This window comes from Corapipo altera, unplaced genomic scaffold (genome assembly GCF_003945725.1).
Source record: "Corapipo altera isolate COAL_440 unplaced genomic scaffold, ASM394572v1 2b, whole genome shotgun sequence".
NCBI lineage: Eukaryota > Metazoa > Chordata > Aves > Passeriformes > Pipridae > Corapipo > Corapipo altera.
Window position 1 is genome coordinate 12,794,957 of NW_020884874.1, and position 20,340 is coordinate 12,815,296.

Here is a 20,340-nt window from a genome sequence, read left to right on the forward strand (position 1 = left end):
CCAGCAGTTGCCAGAGATGGAAACTGAGTCATGAATTTCAGTGGCCAGTCACCTCATGTTTTCAAATTACATTTTTTGGCCAATGATCTGTGCATGACTCCTATTCCTGACTTCAACAGAGTCACCATCCAGAACCATTTTCATACCAGTATCAATACAGGATAGTGGTGGATTTTTCAACTCCACTGTTGTAGTTCAGATGACAGGCCCACAAGCACAGAAGAGATGAAAGCAACTGACAGGCACAGCTGGCCAGTGACACAGTAGTTAGCCTTCAGGCTTTCAACATGGTGTTGACCAGCAGAAAGCAAGCAGTGTTATGTGGAAGAAAGGTGAAAGAAGAATAGGGCCCAAGATCTCATGAGAGAACTCAGCCTTCCTATCAAGTTAAGGAGAAAGGATTTCACATCTTTTCCTCAGCCTCTCCATACTTTGAGCGTAGATGTGAAAAATATTTTGTGCGATAAGATAGGGTGTGAGAAAACTTCCTGCAGGGAGGAGTTCTATGCCAGTGTTTGTTCTCGGCAAGGACATTTTGAAATTTCTAGGCAGTCACAGCAAATGTTCACCTGGATACTTCTCTAAGATGTGGAGATGAGTGGTAGATTTCTAATAAATATATTAAATATTAGTTTGGCCGTAAAGATGCTCCTCTTGTGCAGTGAGCCTTACCTACTAACCAAGATTTCGGTGTTTAGAGGAGATTAAATAGCAGTTCTTGTCATTATTCAAGTTGGATATTTCATATCTTCCTTTTGCTGGAGTTAATTTTATTTCATACAGATGGATTTAGCAATAATGAGGTAATTGCATTTTCTGGTGATTAACATTGCCCCGGTGTAAAGTATGAGAGCCACAGCTCCAAGAGCACTGTCTTCCAAAGTCATCCTATCACATTGCCCATTGGCAGAGGCAAATGAAGTTAAGTAATTTAATTAGCTATGATTAGCATTTAAAGCTGTCTACCCAGGTCCACAATTCATTCTGTATTATTTCACATAAGCCGTTAACAGTATTAGTTGAAGGCAGTCTAATTCAGGGAGGTAGTAATTCAGTCTGTCCTCCTTCTCTGAATTCCTGATTTAAACCAGTAATGAGCAAAGATGATTCTTATTAGGCACCTGTTAAGTGTCTGGTGACGAGAGAGTAGGTGACAGCAGCTTGGTTGCTCCAGGACAGCTGTAGATGTAACAAAAAGCGTCATCATGGCTGGTACTGAGCTGCCACCTGGGTTGGCAGAAACAGTATTTGCCCTGGCTGGCCTGATGCCTCTGGATGTCATCGAATGGTGATGGGAGAAGGTGTGGGAAAGGCTGCTTTCCTCCCACTTCCCTTGTCCAGGCTGCAGCTAAACGCAAGTCTGGTTCTCAGAATTGCAAATTTAGCTTCTTCAGAACCAATTAATTCACTTATGAAAGCCAACACCCCCCATCCCACCCCCTGTCGCAACTTTAAAGAACGTACCAGTTGGGCATGCTGCAAAAGCCATTTACAGTTGGAATAAAGCAAGACCTGGGGTGGTGGTGCCAGGCCCAGCTCCTTTTGAAAACCAGGAAAGGCTGTTGCAGTGTGGATGCCTGTCCGTACTCTTTTGTATATTAGCATACGTACCAACTGGGCGAGTGTGGGCAAAGGCAGAGTCTGGCTTAATGGCACACAAAGCAAGTGTCAGCTAAATAGGTTTTCTTTATCTTAATAAGTGATGCGATGTTGGCTTCAGTACAACTGTGCTGGGTTGTGGTGCAGCAGTTTCCAGCTCTGCTCTCTGCCATCTGTCCCAGCTGGTTGTGGAGTTGTCACTGCCTGCCTGGGTGTCCTCCTCAGGGGCAGGCTGGCAGTGCCACACCTGCACACCCCATCAGAAACACTCTGGGTTCACTCAGCAAAATTGCCTCCTGAAAGCTTAGCTTCATAGTTTTCAACCAGGCCTATTGCCTGACCCAAATGACACCCTGATTTTCAGGTTTAAATGTACCAACAAACAGAAAAAAAGACAAGGTCAAATCATACTTTGTTGGTGTTAGGATTTGTCACCTAAAGAAAATACCATGAGCAGAATTGGTAGTCAAGGTGTTAATGAACTTTTTTAGCGTTAATGGAAAATCCTATATTCTTTTTCACATGTTTTTTAACTCTCACAGCCCTTCAAAAAAGCAGGGAAATAAAACAAGCTGCCTTTGCTTGTTACCTTTTGCTCTGTGAGAGGTTTCTAGCCCTTTGGGCCAGCTCTGGCTTTTTTTCACCTCCCACCCAGTACGGGGGAAACTAGAGATGGTGCGTGTGTAACACAGATGGAGACTCAGCATATGGGTCATGCCAGTGAGAATTAAGAGGGGGAGTGAAGCGTGAAGACGTGTTGCCCCTGACACCTTGGTGAGAGCTGTTGTTTGAGATGGTTTCTCTCTCTACCCTGATGGGTTGGCAGCACTGCATGGTACAAAGCCTTTCTCTAATTTCCCTTGCCTAGTGGAGAAGGGCTTTCCCACTTTAACAGCCCCAGTGCCTTTTCGTAATCTCATATGCCTGCCAAAACCCACCATTTTGGTAGCTCAGTGCATTATTTTTGTAATATCTGTAAGTATTTTTAATCACCAACGTACAAAAAGTGCCATTTGTTTTTGTAATAGTGCTTTCCTTTTTAATCATGTTCCATCTTTGCTGTTTTTCTGCCAGCCCTCGACAATGTTTCATTTTAGCTCAAAGTGAAAGAACATCCTCTTAAAATAGACTGTAATCCTCAGCTATTGTTTGATCAGTTTTAATTTAATTTTACTGCAATGAAAATACAATGAGAGGATGAACTCCAGAACATACAATTCGAGTAAAGTTGCTGTCAACATTACTGAACCAACTTTTGCGACAGCAATGGGGATCTAAGCCTAGCAGCTCTCTACAGTGCAGTCTGAAGCTCTACTGTTTATCTGCTCAAGTGTGAGGCATATTTTTCAAAAATTTTCCAAAGTACTCTCTAAATTTTGAGTAGATGTCTTTTGGGATGTTTATATGAAATGCCTTGGGTGTGCCTCTCTGATAGGCTTGATTGCCTTTCATGTGACAGCAGCGTTCTTTGTCCTCAAGCCTCTTTATCAGCAGGCTTTGAGGACATCGTCAAAAAAGTTAGCATTTGTTTGGTGTGCTTTTGGTGCAGATATAATGCAGAAATCTCTGATTATCAAGATTCCTTTGCTATTTTCTTCTCTTTTTTAGCTCTGTGTAGGAAAGGAAAAAAAAACTTCCTCCCCCAGACTGCAGATATTCTACCTTGTCTACATACCCTGATTTTCAATAGTATTGTCGTGACTGCTCTGTCTCTGATCTGCTTGTCCTCCATCCAGCTTCAGCCTGTCTGTTGCTCTTTCGGGATTCAAACACAATTTCCCACTCCTCACAGGAATTATTTTTGGAACTTTAAAAATACTCCATCCATAACGTGGTGTTCCTATGCGAGCTGCCTGTGTTGGGAGTATGACTTGGAGGAGGAAAGTGAGGCTACAGCCTCCCCAGCAAAGCTGATACAGTGCTGCCTTTTTATCCGGTCCATATTTATGCGTGACTGCGGCATATGAAAAGAGCAGCCCTAAACTAGTCCTGCTCTTGGGACTGGTCCAAGACCTGCTTGGAGATGAGAAGGTGTTTGCCTTGGGAAGTATTCTTCACCAGTAACCTGTGCTCTACTTCCATTTTATCAGTGGTTAAAAGCTTTTGCTGGAAGATGCAGAAGTTAATGTTTGGAGCTGATGTTTCTTATTAGTTAAGCCTAATAGCTGCTTCTGAGTAAGATGAATGGTGGCAGGGCACATTCTTTGCTAATCTTGCTTTGTTTTCTTTGCTTTTTAAATTGCTTCAGCTAAAGAAGTAAAGATTAGGTCAGGTGCTCAAGAAAAGTATTTGTTCTTGTGAATCCACCAGTGGTCAGTATGCCATCCTGGGAAAACATCCCTGTTCCTGCTGGCCTGAAAGCTGTGCAGTGCTTGGGAATCCTGCTGCCTCCAGTCTGAATAACAGTGGAACGTATCTAGGTGGCCCCTGGGTAGACCTAGAAACATCCCTACATTTTTCTCAGCTGGCCACAGCTGCAGGCCAGGTTCAAGGACAGCATGTGTGGTTTCCTCTCTTCATATACAGAGTTTCTTTGTTAAGCAGACAGTTGCCTTGATTCCACAAATAGAAAAATAATCATCTCTCTGTGCAAAAGGCAGATACAAAAATAGTATTGATTCATTTGAGTGGCATCTTTTGTTTCTTGTTTGATTTTCTTTAGGGTTACATGTATATGGGGGGGTGGATACATACATTACACACTTATACAGGTCTTGCAGGATACTGTTGTTCTGAGCAAGATCATTGAATCTGACATGTTAGGAGGGTGGAGTGAAAGAGAATGGAAATCAGCTTTCTAAAACAGAGGCCAGAAGAGATATGTGCTGTTGGTGAGGTAGCAGTGATCAAAAACTAATGTGAAAAAAGAGTAGATTGCAGGCATTCACAGTCCCTGGGAAGAAGTGCTGGTCTCAAATGAGCTGTTGCAGCTGGATCCAGTCAACATTTCCCTTGGGAGCAGGGTACCCACAGGTCTTTTGACAGGAGAATTTCCCAGTTCAGAGGGGCTGATACATGGGTCTTGGAACCGTGTTTGTAAAACTGTGATAGTTCAGGGAGTACAAGCCAAAGTGAGCTATGTGTGTAACCAACCTGCAGTAACACTTTAATTTTCATTAATTTATAGAAGAACCTGCAAGTAAAATTTACTGTGGAATGAGATTACTTTCATGAGTTATGCTTGACTCCAGCCAAAGAGTGCATGCGATAGAGATGCTTATCAGCCTGTAAGAAATGTCGTAATACTGGAGGAATATAGGATCATATAGTTAAAGATTGTGGCCCCACTTGCACTCCCTTGTCTAGGAAGGCTGCATAAGTGTCTACTTAACTTTAGGCTTACGCATATTCTTTTTCCTTCAGAGGGATTTAAGCATATGCTGGAATAATTTCCTGAACTAATACTCTCCAGATGCACAATGGAGCAGAATCAAAATTTTAAGACTAGCTGTTCTTTGCTCTATGTTCACTAGTGCTGGTTGATTCTTGACAAATATTTTTAACTTAAGCTCATTAATACTATTTCAAAGGTAAATTTATTGTCTGTACATGAGTGTACTTAGTCTAAAAACCCACTCTATACTTGCAAACTCAGAAAGAAGTGTTGTCTCATCTACTTACCCTATCAGTTTGTGAACTGTCAACCAGCAGCTATGAAAACATCTCCGGTTGCTCCATTGGCCAAGCATTGGTGAAGGGTGTTTACCTCTTAAAATTCAAAGAACACACAGAAATCATATTTATTTGCCAAGTATGGGTTGACCTGGCTTGTATGGGGTAAGGCTGATGAATCAAAAGGGAGTTTAAGTAGGCGCCTGGAATCCAGCTTTGCTCCGGCATGACTGGAGACTCCATCATCTGTGCGTCAGCTGGAACCACTAATGCATAGCAATTAGATTTAATGAAGGAAAGCTGCTGATATTTGAATCGTGAGATCATGTTCGCTCAAAATTTGTTACAGGTTTCCTCAAGTTATTTTGTGTTGGGTTTTGTCTTTGTGGGTTCACAAAAATGTATTTGTCCCTCTTGTTTTAGGAAAAAGGAGTTGCTCATCCACAGCAACTATCACACATACCCTTCCTGACAAAGCTGCTGGCTTCTCCGTCCTTCCCACTTGGTGTTTGTCCTTAACTTTGGTGGCTTATTCTGAGTGAACATCACTTCCTTGCTTGTGTACTTGCTGTTGGGGTGGCACCCACCACCGGGAGTCAGTGGGAGAGCCTCTCCTGAGATTATCCAGCAGCTGAGATTCACTGCCAGGGGTATGGGCTCCTCCTGGGGGAAGAGCATTTGGGGGCTGCACAAAGAATCGCTTCTTAAACATGCGTTTTGTATCTTATTTGGTATTTAAGAAACCCTTCCCCATCCTATTGTCTACTGCTCAATCAGATGCCCAATTCTTATGGGCTACACAAATTGCTCACATCAACTGTTAAACTGTGCCACTTAACCTTGTGCTTCCTCACTAGGATATAGGTAATTATATTGGACATCTCCAGATGTTCTCCCTTTAAAAGAAAAATGACATGTCTGTGTTTTCTTTACAACTGGTGACTGAGACTGCTGTGGTCTTCCCAGACACTGGAGTAGGTTAAAGCAAACTTCTCTGCCATATGTTCTGTCGACTTTTTCTGCAGACCCAAAAAGCTTTGTTAGTGTTAATAGCATAAGAAGTCATAGGACCCCCATGTGTGCTTTCAGGTTCCACAACTGCTACAGTAGGTGTGACTGCATGTTTGTAGAGCCACTGCTGTCATTATCATCTATGGTGCCAACAGGGAAGAAGTTAATTATGAACTCTGGGATCTTGTCAAGCTGTCAAGCAAGTTGGGGGTGTTATCCTGAAAACTCCATAAACTATCAGAGCATCAGCTTCATCAAAGCCATGGCCCCAAATCATAAAGCCTAAATCTTCCAGTATGTATTGTAGGATTAAAAAGCCCCTGTGCAGCAGGTGTTAAACACCTCAGTCTGCTTGTTTCTTCCAAGCATCCATCTCCGAGGTTCTCTCTATAGTCTCTTAAAGGTCATAGGCAATACAGAAAGCAGTTATTTTGTCATAAGAGGTGGATATTTATCATCAACCTTGGCATTCCATTTCTCCATCTGTCTTTTGGGGTATGAAAAGCACGTTTACCCAGTGTCTTTAGCTGCTGTGGCGGTTTTTTATGGGACTTCAAGGCATTGCTAACATTTCTATGTAAAGAAAGCCTGGATTGTCAGAAAGTGAGAAGTTTGGTTATGAGTTGTTGCAATCAAATAGGCTAGCAAGAAAATATTCCAAACTCTGAAAAATCATTCCTCTAAGACATTATTGGCTAAAATGGGCAACATGTTTATAGGCTGCAAAAGAATGTAAATCTTAAACAGCCAGGAGAGCTGTATGATTTGATTGTCAAGTGACTACAGTAAATGAAATATGTGGGGGAAAATGTGCAGTCTCTTGTTAGGAAGACTAATTGGGCTTGAAATGGATGTTTTACCAATAGTTTGTATGTTTTAAATATATCCTCAGATCATTGCATATAAAAGCATATAAGTAACTGCATAAGGCTAGAATTAGTAGGAAACTTAAAAACAAAACATTTGGGAGTACTGATGCTACAGGAGTAAGTTAATCCAAACAAGGTATTAAATATATCTGCATTCTGGTGAACTTCAGTGTAAACATAGCGATTTCTGTATTTCTACTTTGCAAGTCACTGGAAGTAATCCTTATTTAATCAAAGCGATCATCAGAGTCTTGAGATGCAAGGAAACCATCATATGCAAAGCTGAGTAAATACCTGTTCTTTGAAAATCCTTTTCTGTTTGTGATACATCTCATCAACTACTTTCCATGGACGGGGACATACACATGTGTCTATATAAAGAGAAGGCACTTAAACAGCAGTCTTAAACTAGCTACTGAAGTTTTAAATTACTACATTCAGGTGTTATAAAGATAAGACAGATTCCACCCACATAGGGAAGTCAGAGTTAACTCTGACTATTCTGACTAGTTACTGTGTTCAAGACGGCAGTTGTTCTTCTCAGCTTGAAAAAAACTACTTTATATATTAGGTAGAGTTGAAGAGGTAGACTTTTGATTTAAAAAAGAAAACAAAAATTGGTATGAACCCTTTTAGATTACATTCTTGACAAAAGAATCTGTTCATGTCAGGGGAGAGAAAGAATTTCTTGATGTTCTAGTGTGTAACTTCAGAAAAGTTAATTACTGCAGTACACATGATGCCTCCCTCCAATCAAGTAAATAAGCATATATGTACACTGAGTATAAATGCTACCTGATAAATCAAGAGATTGTGTATCTGTTCATGCTTTGGCATTATTAAATTGTAGAGAGTATTGTGATGGGGGTTCAAAATCAATTACTACAGGTAGCATACAATCAAGTAACACAAATTACAAAATACTTCTGTGGTTGTTTTATGTACATGATGTATTCTGGTTTATGGGTACTCCTAAAATTACTGCCTGTATCTTGCACTACTCAGGTGCACGGTGTTTTTTGAGTATTTAAGATCCTCAGAATCATCTTTGAGTAGTTAGGGGATCTATAATAGTTAAATTCCAGCACTTTTTAAATGAAAAATCTGTGTAGAGGAAGCTATGTAGGTGTAGACCCAGAGCTGAAACTTCAGAACTTGTTACTGGTGTTTTTACAAAAAAACCCCACACTATAAAAAGCCAAAGGGCAAACAAACTTGATGCTTAGCTTTTCCAGAAAGTGGAAAACCTGTCTGTCAACCATGAATTAGTGCAATCTTAAAATGTATACTACAAACATTTCTAGTTTACCTTAGGGATCAGATTAAGCCAGACTACAAATATTTGTAGTCCATTACAAATATTTGGGGAGAGTTCTGGCTTGGTTTTTTTTTTTTAAGATGCTAAATAGCTTCAGTCAATTAACTTGAGATTTTTTTTAAAAATCACCATGGAGTGAGCAGGCATAGTTCTACAGGAAAACAACTTCAGTAGGAAGACATGCACTAATAAAATCTCAAAGAATACTTGCAGAAAAGGAAAATTTTGGAGAAACTTTCCCAGGATAATAAGTTGTGTTTGGTACCCTATAAGTGCTCTAGCATTGCATCAGGATATATACTTTACAAATGTAAGCATAAAGCCTGTGTTCTCAGTGGGGTCTGGCTGAGGGGCTGCAAAGAAGAGGTGCCGGGAGCGTTGATCCATGCTGTCCCCATGTGTGTGTGTGGGGATGCAGGTGCAGAGGAGGTGACAGTCGTTCCCGGGGGGTCAGGCAGTTGGCTGTGAGTGGAAATGTGTCAGAGCCCAGCAGACTTTACCCCTGAGAGGAGATTTGACTTTATTTGGCCCTTAGAAACAGGAAGCCTAAGGATAGTTTTCTTCCAGGTCACTTCTCTGAAGCTCATTTTTTCCTTGACTGTGCTGCAGAGGAGACTAGCCACATTCAGAAATGGTGTCAGCCCACTTCTCCCTTTCCCATCTTTCTAGTTAGGGGAGAGAAGTTACTGTACAATAGTTTTGTTTGGAAGTATGTTTTGCAAGCTAATAATCCAGTTCTTTCCCGTACAGTTAACTGCTTTGAGAGGTTTTGTCTGACCACGTAAGTGGTTCTGGTTTAAAAAAAAAGGTTGCAGTTTATTCCTTTACATTGTGACTACAAAATTAAGTTTGTGGCAGTAATATATAGTATGGATATGGTTAAAATTTTTTATTGCCTTGCGAGTTCAGCTGCACCACTAAAAAGTGGTTTATGTGCTTTAGCATAAAAGAAAGGGGATAACCTGTATTGGTGTATCCACAGTAGAGAAATTTTGCAAGTTGAACCCAGCACAAAGAATATATATAGACCACATTGCACTTGACCTTGAAATTCCAAGACACATTCTTGTGTTATAAGAAATTAAGCTAGAGAAAAAGGTCTAAATGTCAGCAGGCAAAAGGACTTTAACAAATGAAACCATACATAAAATTTGTTACTGTGTTATTTCATGGATGGGACATTACTCTTTCTTCATGCTTTGCTGTCAGCTGGCCTGATATACTTCTGTTCTGATTAATTGTGGTACCCTTTCGGATCAGACAGGCATTGCTGGTGAAGGCTTGCTAGGATGTGTGGCAAAGAAAATTTGCAGTTACTGTCTGAACTTTTAGGAACAGAGATCGTAAGGTATATGATGGAGAAAAAGTCATCTCACCAGGGCTCTTGATGACTGATATGGCAGAAAATATTTTCTGATCTGTCAGGGGATATGGCTGTGCTGGCTTCCTGTTGCACTGCTCTGAGGACTGGATGGGAAGTGTCTACAAGGAGTGATGGGAAACATAGGAAAGTTTTGGATTGTAACCAATATCCTGAACATATATGGAACTCTTGAAAGTTACAGTTTGGGGGGATTTTTTTAAAAATATGTATATATTTTTTATAAAGTCAGAACTGCTTCAGTCTTTTTTTCATACTGTTAGTAGACACCCTTGAGTCTTCTGATTGCTTCCCACAGAAGACAGTCTTGCCATGGATGGAGTGACATGACTGCAGAAGAGGTGTCGTCTCTGGTTTTCCTTGTTTTGTTTGAATTAAGGTCCATAGCTAAGCTGTTTCCAGTGTCCATGAGCACAAGTCTGTCAGAAGTCCAGAAGCTTTTTTATTCTACTTTACCTGAGTCCTTACACCCTCAGCACTTTAGTAGCATTGCGGTAGGTTGTATGGGAGCATCAGTCACTGTAGAGTTTGTTCTTCTGTCTCAACGGGAGAACTGTGTTGTGATCCTAAACCATTCCCAAAAACCTGACCTTTAGGTCAGAACTCAGACCAGGCTGGCAGTGTGTATATCTGATTTACAGAGGAAATCCTTATCCTTATTCCTTATAGATATTGTAGCTATCATGTTACAGTTGCTGTTTGTCCTGTGGACACTGTAAAGTTTGTGGACAGTCCTGCACAGCTTGCCACCTTTCCAAGTGCTCTGATGGGACTTAAAAGTCGTTGATTTTGTTATAGGAATGCATGCTTATGGTGAGTGGCAGAGGGACATTTGGAGGGTGGGTTGTAACTTGACATCTACACCAGTAACTAAGCTGCTAGATAATTATTACTTGTTTTCTGTGATGATTTGTACTTCCAATGGCTCTGTCATGGAGCAAGGGCTGACTCAGGATTTAGGTAAGAAGAAGTAAAGGGATCTGGGCTGCATACTCCCTGCTGTGAAGAAGAATCCTACACAAAGCAAGTGGTCCATTAGACAAAGGAGTAGCTCAGGGCCCCCTTTGCTTTACAGTCTGGCTGAAACATCCTGAATTGACCACAGAGATACTTTTATTTGTTTTATATAATTTAATAATAATTAAAAAACCCCAATGGCTAATTTCTCTAGTGCTTCAGGGGTTCTCTGATATATTCTGATATAAAAATGTTAATTTTGAAAAGTGAAAAATATGAAGCAAGACTTTAATAACCCATCTGCTGAGTGGAGCTGTACACTCAGTGTCACAGCCCATTCTCCCACTCTGCTTTCTACCTGTACATGTGAGGCATGATAGAACCTTCTTTCTTCAGTCTTCTCCAGCCTCCAGGGAGCTGTACAGTCCAGCCCAGTACAGTCAAGTCAATGGAAAGAGTCCAACTTAAATGGAAGAGAAAGGATTTTTTTCACTTCTTAAGTCAGCTTTCCTAGAGCATGGTGATGGTGTGTGTCTCTTTACCAATTTAAGGGCACTGGTGTTAACTTCAGCACTTTGAAAAAATAAATCAGCTCATTTTATTCAGTTGAAAACATTCTGGTTTGTTCCTAATGGCGCAAGTATATAAACCCTTCTGTGAATGGGTAGCTATTAATGGGTACAGTTCTGCTGATTTGAAAAAAAAAAAAGAGCATTATGGGTAAAGGCTTCCTATATTCTTGCAACACTAGATCACCAACAATGTTAGGTTAGACCAAACCATTGAAATAGATTATTGTGACTACAGTGATGGAAAAAGTGTAAATATCATTAAAATTAATCACATAAAAGTAAATATTTAACAAAAAGAGTGGGAAGCGATACTCTGTTCAAAAGCATCTCTAAGTCATCATACACAATGTAGATTTGGAGGAAATATTTGTCATGTTGTCATGAAAAAACATTTGGGCTGTTTGCAAATATAAGTGGGGTACTATAGTCTTTGTATGTGGTAAACTAGGTAGTAAATCTTTGCAAATCCTTGTTTAGGAATAGCTTCTTCCTGCATTTTTTCCCCTTCTACTAAGCCTTTGTAAGTGCCTGTGCAAGACAAGAAATCATTTTCCATAGGCTCTCTGTCCATTTTTTTGCCTTTATGTCATGGCTGATAGATTGTCAAACATTTACTGCCCTAAGTCAATATTTTAGCTTACCAAAGGTAGTCTCCATATCAGGTTAGTTTTCCACATCCTTCTAAGTTTAATTTGTGAATACTTACATTTTACCAAGTTTAAATTTAGGTGTAAATGGCATTAACTAAAATATTGTCCGTAAAGAAGTGACATCCAAGCTTAGATTTGTGCTGTGCTTTTGTCGTGGCTTGCTGGGATGAATCACTGTGTTCAGTTTAAAAAAGGAAAGGGACATTCTCAAATCCAAATTAGTTCAGATTTTTGGTGAGCTTTGGCAGCTAGTTATTTGGCATGATCTAGTTTCACTTGCTTTGCTTTACAACACTGGTTTCATTGCCGAACACCAGTATTATACAGTATCAGAAATGACATGGAAAACTGAGTGGGTGACTTAGATGGCAATTCCCTCTTCTGATTTTTTGGGGATGCAACCAGTTTGAGAAGCTCCTGTTCACTGGCTTTCCCTTTTCCCTGAGGATGAGTGCCTGCTGTGGCTCAACCCTGGCTGCAGGTATCTGACCCTTACCTATAGTGGTTGCATAATTTCTTACGTGTGTTCTCAGCCAGAACACTAAATCAAACCCAAACCCTGTTTGATATGCGCTGTGGGTCAACCATGGAGGCAAGGAGAAGATAGGGGTATGGAAGTGTTAGGGCCAGAGACTATTATCCCAGTTAATGAAAGGAAACACTTTTTCTTCTGAAGGATGTGTGTGCAAGTGATAAGCTAGAACAGGATGATTGATCTGCCAGTCTCCTAAGGCTTTGTGGTCACTTGGGAACGTGGAGGTGGGCAGTTCTAGGAGAAAACAGGTACTGTCTTAAAGTAACTTGAGGAGCACCAAAGACTAATTGCAGAAGGGGAAACGTGCAGAACAAAGTTATAAGACAGCATTACTCTCCCAGTGGCAGGGAGCAAAACAACCTTGGTGGAAAAAGGCATGTTTAGAATATATATTTAATATTTTAGGGAAAGTATTTTAAAATAAGGAGTGTGATCAGTGAAGAAAGAGGCGGTAATGTGAGCAAAGCAAAAGGCAGGTAAGATGTCTGTGAAGAAAATCTATTTTTATGAATAATGTAGGTAAGAAGAAAATCTATTTTTATGAATAATGTAGGTTAGATGTAGGAACTAGAAAGGCAACAAGGTCACAGAAATGACATCTGGAAAGAAGAAGAACTGAATGGGAGCAGGTGCTATGTGAGTGGTGGGGTGGGAAGGAAAAGGGTAAAATTTAAACATATAGGAATAAGCAGTAAAGATAAGATATAGGTAGGGGATGTGTGGAGCAACTGAAACTGCAGTGGCTAAGGAGGTTAAGACCTGCTTTCATGGGAAAGGATGAGGAGGTAAAAAGGGAGCATCTGCATCCCTCTGGAGCAGAAGTACCCTGGACTAATTGTATGGGGAAACTTGTGCACAAGTTCTCCAAGCTGTGCCTCCTCCTGAGAGAGGCAAGACTTGTTTCCTCAGGCTATTGGGCCAGCTCTTCTTACGCTGTATAGAAGGAAATGGAAGGGACGAGAAAGAAAAGAAAAATATTTTCTCCCTTATATAATAAAGACTCACTGCTGGACTATGAATGTTAGATATGGAGATATCCATAATGTGGGTACCTGAAATACCTTCCAGGTAATTAGATTAAACACAGAAGAAGTGTAAAACATTTGCCATGTACATTTCAGAAGTCGTCAAAACACTGTTTTCTTGATTAGATATTCTGGCTTTTCTGTACTGTGCTGAGAACTGACTTCTCTATCCTTTAGTGGGAAGGAGTACTGCAGCAAAACCAGCCATGGTTCATCACAGCACATTGCTCTGCTTGTGCAGTTGCATCAGGGTAAATGTGCTGGGTTTTTGATGCCAGGTGTGTTGACATTGAAGCCCAGCACCAGTTAGAAGTTTCCACTTCGTGGTGAGTTGAAGTTAACAGAGCCTGAAAATATTCCCTTTGACAAAGAAAAGTAACTGAAGTCTTATTTAATCCTTTTCGTAACACCACCAGAAAAGATTTCATTACACTGTCTGGAATAGAATCAGTCAGATTAGAACTGGCACAGAGTTCAGAAGATATTTACTCTCTAAGGATATTTGTCATTAGCACCAACAGTCATTTGGATTCTCCATCAGATTACACAGTGGGCTACTGAACATTAGTTTCAGCAATATAGTAATAATAGAGAAATAACTGCTTAAACTGCAATTAAGTGGAAATGTAATACTCCCTTCATGAAAAATTTAGTCATTAATTTTATGTTGGTATCTTTTTAACATTATTAAACTGTACACTGGAGACAGTGGTCCCATAAAACACATTTTTCCTATAGGAGCTGTATGACTTAGATGACTGCAGCCCAGTATGCATTAAAAAGAGTAATGAAAATGTTAAGATGACTAATGCCATAATTAGGCGTGCAAATAGCACCGACAGGCAAACATCGACTAATAGAGTATGTGTGTTTGTGTGTGTGTACGTTTATAATACATATTAATTTCCATGTTTGCTGGGTTACATGAAGCATCTGAAGTCTAATAAGGAGATTTTCTAGTGTTATATTATAATCTATTCAGGTATGTACTTGAATATTATGGTGGACTGGGGTCTATACACAGACATGCATTTCTTCTTTACATAGCAACATATTTAGCCAGAAGAAAACAACTGCATTGCATTTCACAGGGCAGAAGTGGAAAGAACTTTGTTCTACAATGTATATAACTTTGATGGAATTGAATTAATATTTTTTTTTGTCTGACTGAATGTTCTCCTATATTAGTCTTGGTAGATTATTTGAAAAGATGATTTCTAGTTCAGTCTTGGCCCATGTGAATAAAACAGGCAGAGATACATGTCTGCATTGCCCTGAGTTCAAAAGAACACTGACAGGTGACACCTAGGATTTTTAAAGCTCTCAGCTGGATTTGACTGATGTCATCAGGTATCAGGTCTTCTATTTGGTTTGTTGCGTTTTTTTTAGGTTGGCAGTCCTTCTCTTTCCTTTCTTATAAGCGAAAGTTGTGCAAAACCCCTCTTCAAGGTCAACAGCCTAGAAGGCTTGTTCTTCAGGTGCGTTCAGTTAAATAGTGACAGGGAAAAAAAGCAAGAGACATCTATAGGGATATTAAAAAAAGGCAGAACACAGTACAGCCAGTCCTTAGAGAAGTAACTCTAGGCTCTAAATGGATCAATCAGCGAATAAAATTACACTGAGTGATAGAATTGTCAAAACTGTTCTTACAGTACCTCTGAAGTCTTGTTGAAATTGTAGGCATTGAAGGCTGTAGCTTGGAAAATTGGTCTATTTCTAAGTGGTTTTAAGTAGTAGTAGTACATTACCCTGTGACCTGGACACCATAAATGTCTCACCTGAGAGGACTGTGCTTCTTTTATGAGTCTCACTCATAATTTAGCTGGTATTTATGTTGCAGATTTGTTGTGGTTTAGGAATTATACTCCCCAAACTAGTGGTCCCACTGAGACTCCAAACCATGCATTGCTTGCTTGCTCCCCCATTTTCCTCTTCCCTCCCCCTGTGGCAGGATGGAGAGTTTGGAGGCACAAAAGGTAAAGATCATGGTTGAGATAAGAACAATTCACTGGATGCAGCAAAGAGATAAGAAAACAAACAGTAACAGCAACAGTACTAATGACAGAGGGTATAAGAAACAAACTGTTTACATGGAACCCCCCCTACAATAGACAATACTGGATGGGTCCCTCTGCAACACTTACTCAACTGGAAGGAACCCTTTCTCGCCTGAAGATATTCCCTTTCCCCTGGCCTGGCAATGACATGAGGTGGTATAGAATAACCTCTGGGTCCTATCCATTCTTCCTGGCTACTGCAAAGATTAACCCTGTTCTGGCCAGAAGCAGGATAGAATTTAAATGCAAATATTAGAGGGTGATCCCAAGCCTGCATGTCCATGTGCATCATATATGGTAATTTCCATGCCCTTGATGTACTACAGGATGTGAAGAAACCAAAGTACAATAAACCAGAGACCTGCTGGAGGGAACTATCCGAGTCTGTGCTGGTATTTCTAATGATTGATTTGATACTGGCTTTTCTGGTCCTAATTGAACTGTTAGAAGCTGAGCCAGGTTTGAAATAGTACAAGAGTGCTTGCAGCACTTGATGGTGCTTGTTCTGTGGTTGAAATGGTGATAGAGAAGGTGGGAGGCTCTTCAGTTTTGCCTGGGCTCCAAATCATTTCCATGCCTAAGATGCATTACAGCCTGTAACCAAAGGTTTGTGCGAAGTCTTCCAGTTGGTCTTTTTCAAGTGTGGCTGACGTGCTGTTGCCAGCACTTGTGGATAAGAGACACTGACTGAAAGCATTGCGGTACAGTAAAACATGGAGTAAAACTTCTGTAAGAGCTGGTTATGTTAAGAAAGGCACTCTGAATCATATTAGATATTTAGAGTAGCACTGATATACTCTCATTGGATTAAATTGGGTTTGAGCTCTGGAATATAAAATGGGAGTGATTTTCGTTTGGACTTATAAATTTCACAAGAGGACTCAAAGGAAGGACCCACCAAATGTGTCACTGTTTTTGAGTGGTAAAAATCATAATTTGGATGCTTGATGTTAGAAATACTGTTGAATAAGAAAAGCCATACTGTTCTGGTAACTATTCTTTCTCTCTCTCACTCTGTTTTATTTAAGAATATTTGCCTACAGGCATTTTGACTTTTCTTTGCATTCTTTCTTCTACAGATGTGCAAAATACTACATACATTCCTGCAGGCTGCTTTGTATTTTTTCCACAATCCCTGTTCATCAGCAAGGCCTGTTTATGGCCTGAATGTCAGATGGGTGTGCACACATAGTTTACCTATAAGCAAAGAGCAAGAGATAGCTTTCATGGAGTGACATTTGTGTGCCATAGACATAAAACTTGGAAAGGTTTATATGAATTTCATTTACAGAATTATTTAGCTGGCAGCAGGCAGTAGGTGGTAAACCTGTGACAGAAATGCTTGACACGAGCTAGGCATAATATCCTAATTCATAAAATAAACAAAAAACACCCAGGTAAAAGCTTTAATTATCAGAAAAAAAACAACAATTACATGGTAATTATTCCAGAGTGCAAATGTAAATCTTGTTGTGATAACATGGAGACCTTGGCCCCTCACTACAAGGAAGACACTGTGTCCAAAGGAGGGCAACAAGGCTGGTAAGGGATCTGAAGCCCAGGTGTTAGGAACAGCTGAGGGCACCAGGGTGGTTCAGCCTGGAGAAAAGGAGACTTGGGGGGACCTTATCACTCTCTACAGCTACCTGAAAGGAGATTCAAATTGCACCAGTGAAGATTTAGATTGGATATTAGGAAAGTTTTCTTCACAGAAAGAGTTGCCAAGCATTGGAACAGGCTGCCCAGCAAAGTATTTAAAAAACAAGTAGATGTGGAGCTTAGGGACATGGTTTAGTGGTGGACTTTGCAGCCCTGGGTTAAATTTGGACTCGATGATCTGAAAGGTCTTTTCCAACCTAAATGGAAAAGTATGATCATAGTGCTATGATTCTATATAGCACTAATGGAAGTTGTTGCACAGCCCAGGCTGGTGAGGGCTGAAAGGGATGACATAGTGGTGCCCGCAGCTGTGCCTGTTGTTTCTCTTCTCACTGCTGGACTGGATCGGTGTATGCTCTGACACAGCCAGCTTCGTGGCTCCGACAGATGACTGCTGGCTCCAGTGGGCTCAGGAGGCAAGGGGGAAGCTCAGCAGGGCTCCATGGGTAGAAGCTATGTTCATGCTCTGTGGGGAAATGCAGTGGTGAGGGCAGTGCAGTGGGGAGAGGGACCAATTACACCAGATTGAAGAAGCACTATGGGCAGTGTGAGAAGAGGTACGTACTGGGTCCAGTTAGCAGCGAGGCTCGTTCACCCACGTGCAGCACAGTCCTGGGTCATGTGGCTGCCCAGGTCTAGGCTAACGTGGATGGCTGCATTATGCTGTTCCATCAGCCTTTGGCAACCTCTGGGACCAGCCTTCTTTCCACTATGGAGACCTACCCAAGCGAGGGTAAACTTTAAAATTCACACAGCAAAGAAAATCAAGAGTTCAACTGGCAAGAAGAAATAAAAAAGAACAAAAACAGAACTGCAAATTACCATGGCCACAAAGGTACATCTTAAAAACTCACTGTTTGGAAAAGAAAAGGCTGACACAAGTATTTATCATGGCTGAATATTTTGTAACATAACTTTAATTCTGATAGACCCTGTGATTAATGGATTTAGACCTTGAGGAATACCTCAGTATAGACTCTGTGGTTGTTTCCTATTTCATACAGCTTAGCCTAGAGATGAAACCTGCGTCTCTCTGAGTCCTTAATTTCATTTGCTCGGCTCCTGAAAGACAGTAAAATGTGCTGTAGAAACAGAATTTGTGAATGAGCTCAGTTGGCAGAGCAAGCATAAAAACATGTGCAGGTGTGCACGTGTTCACAGCTGATGCTGGACTACTACTGTGTTTCTTGGCACTGAGGTAATGCACAGCCATGTTTTCTGGCCTGTCCCCACACCAAGAGCTTAGATTGTGTTGGTGGGGATGGTGGTGGGGGAAAGTAGAAGGCAGGGTTTAACATTTGCAAAGCTGTGCCTCCTTCAGCCAAGGCTCACCCCTCTTGCTGCAGGAGCTGAAGGAAATGGTACCAGCTCTCAAAGTACTGGTGGCACCGTATCATGACAGCTGTAAACAGCTGTTTCCACTGGGTACATGACAGTTTATAAATTAGACGTTGCCCAAACTTCAATGAGTGGTGAACATGCTCCATCACTGTGTCAAACATAGGACAAGGTGGTGCATGAGGCTTAATATGTCTTTCCAGAGTAGGTTCATGTAAAAGTCCAATGTGGCAGATGGGAGGGAGAGTATACTAGAAGGCATCTGGGATTGGTGTATGGCATCTGTGAGAATCTGCCATGCCTGAGTCAGACAGTGTCAGGAAATCTGTGATGAGGAAGAACAACTGATGTTCCTTCATGATCTGTATGTCTCTTCCCAGAATCAAAGGGAAGTAAGGCTGTAAGAGATCTGGTATTGCAGAGGTTCCCAACACTTCATCTGCCTTGTGGAGCCATTGGCATTTGTAGTAGCTTCTCCTTACTCCATTACAGCTTTGAAATTGGCAGAGAGTGGGGAGGTGGGGTTGTGGGATGTGTTACAGTCTGGGGACACCATCTACTTATGCCTTTAACCCCCTCTTAGAAACCTTGAGTGATGAAGATTCTCTAGCCTTCCTAGGAAATCTCCCTGATGCCTCTCCTTCATCACCAGAAAGTTTTACTGTAGAAGGAACATTGAGATGTACCCAGAGGCAAGAGAATGCCTGGCTGTGAGACCTCTGGAGGTGGTTCCTGGGAAGATGCCTAGGAGTTGGAGCAGGCAGTGGGAGGTTGAGAAACTGAGATTGGCTGTGGGAACCTCTATGCAGTGTCGAATTTATTTGCTGTTAGCTGGTTGCATCACTGTTGTTGCCACTACTGTGACTATTATGCTCCATCTGCTCCACTCTGACTCTGGGTTGATCTCTTATCTGTATCTGTTTTCAATAGTGGCAGAGGGAGAGAGGTAGAAATCTGCTCACTGGGACTTCAGTCTGGGGATGAATGCAGGTGACTGCTTCTGAAGTCCAGGGACTGTCAGGCTTGCATACCCAACCCATGTCAAAATCATGCTGTAGTCTCTGTACCCCAGTTTGCCATCTGTAAAAAAAAGATAACCCTGTCCTAAGTGATGAGAGTTTTGCTAGACTGTGTTGAACTTCCAAGCCAGTGGTAACGAGTGGCCTCTTAATAGGTAGAGTGTGGCTGCCAGAGAAAAGGCAATGGCTATTTGGCTGCTAAAAACAATCAGTGCAGTGTCATCTAGTGCACAGTGGGCAGAATTACAGATGTGCAGTGACCTTCTGGCTGAGCTGGGTGTCACCGAGGAAGAACTGCAGGCAGCCTTTCAGGGAATCCCTGGGCCTGGGAACCTATTTATTCCTCTCCTTCTCTGCTTTCCTGAGGGGAGCAGGGGACCTCAAGTTTTAGCGCCGCTCAGAGCACCACAAACTACTCTTGTGCTTTTGCCCATGAGCACGCTGTCATCCCAATGCAAGGTTCTGGCATGGGAAAAAAAAAAAAAAGAGGGCCATGTAGTTCAGGCATTTATAGAAGAGAGTGGGTATTGTAAATGTCCTTGGTGGTGGGAGCTGCCTGTGGGCCAAAGAAGTTGTAGGTATTTTAACTGACAGGGGGTAAATGTCCAGGCACCAACAATCTCAGTCACACTAGCACACATGCTTATCTCTGTCCCTTCTTGAACCAAAATGCACTGGGTGCTAAAGTGGCATGACCCAGAGTCTGGCCTGAATCTGAATGCAAAATCCAGTGCAATG

The 20,340-nt window shown here is 41.3% G+C and overlaps 1 protein-coding gene across 1 annotated transcript in view; it reads left to right on the forward strand.

The window, feature by feature from the left end:
* Window positions 1–20,340, forward strand: part of SLC35F1 (solute carrier family 35 member F1) — a 240,198-nt gene that overhangs the window by 78,065 nt on the left and 141,793 nt on the right. The window lies entirely within an intron of this gene.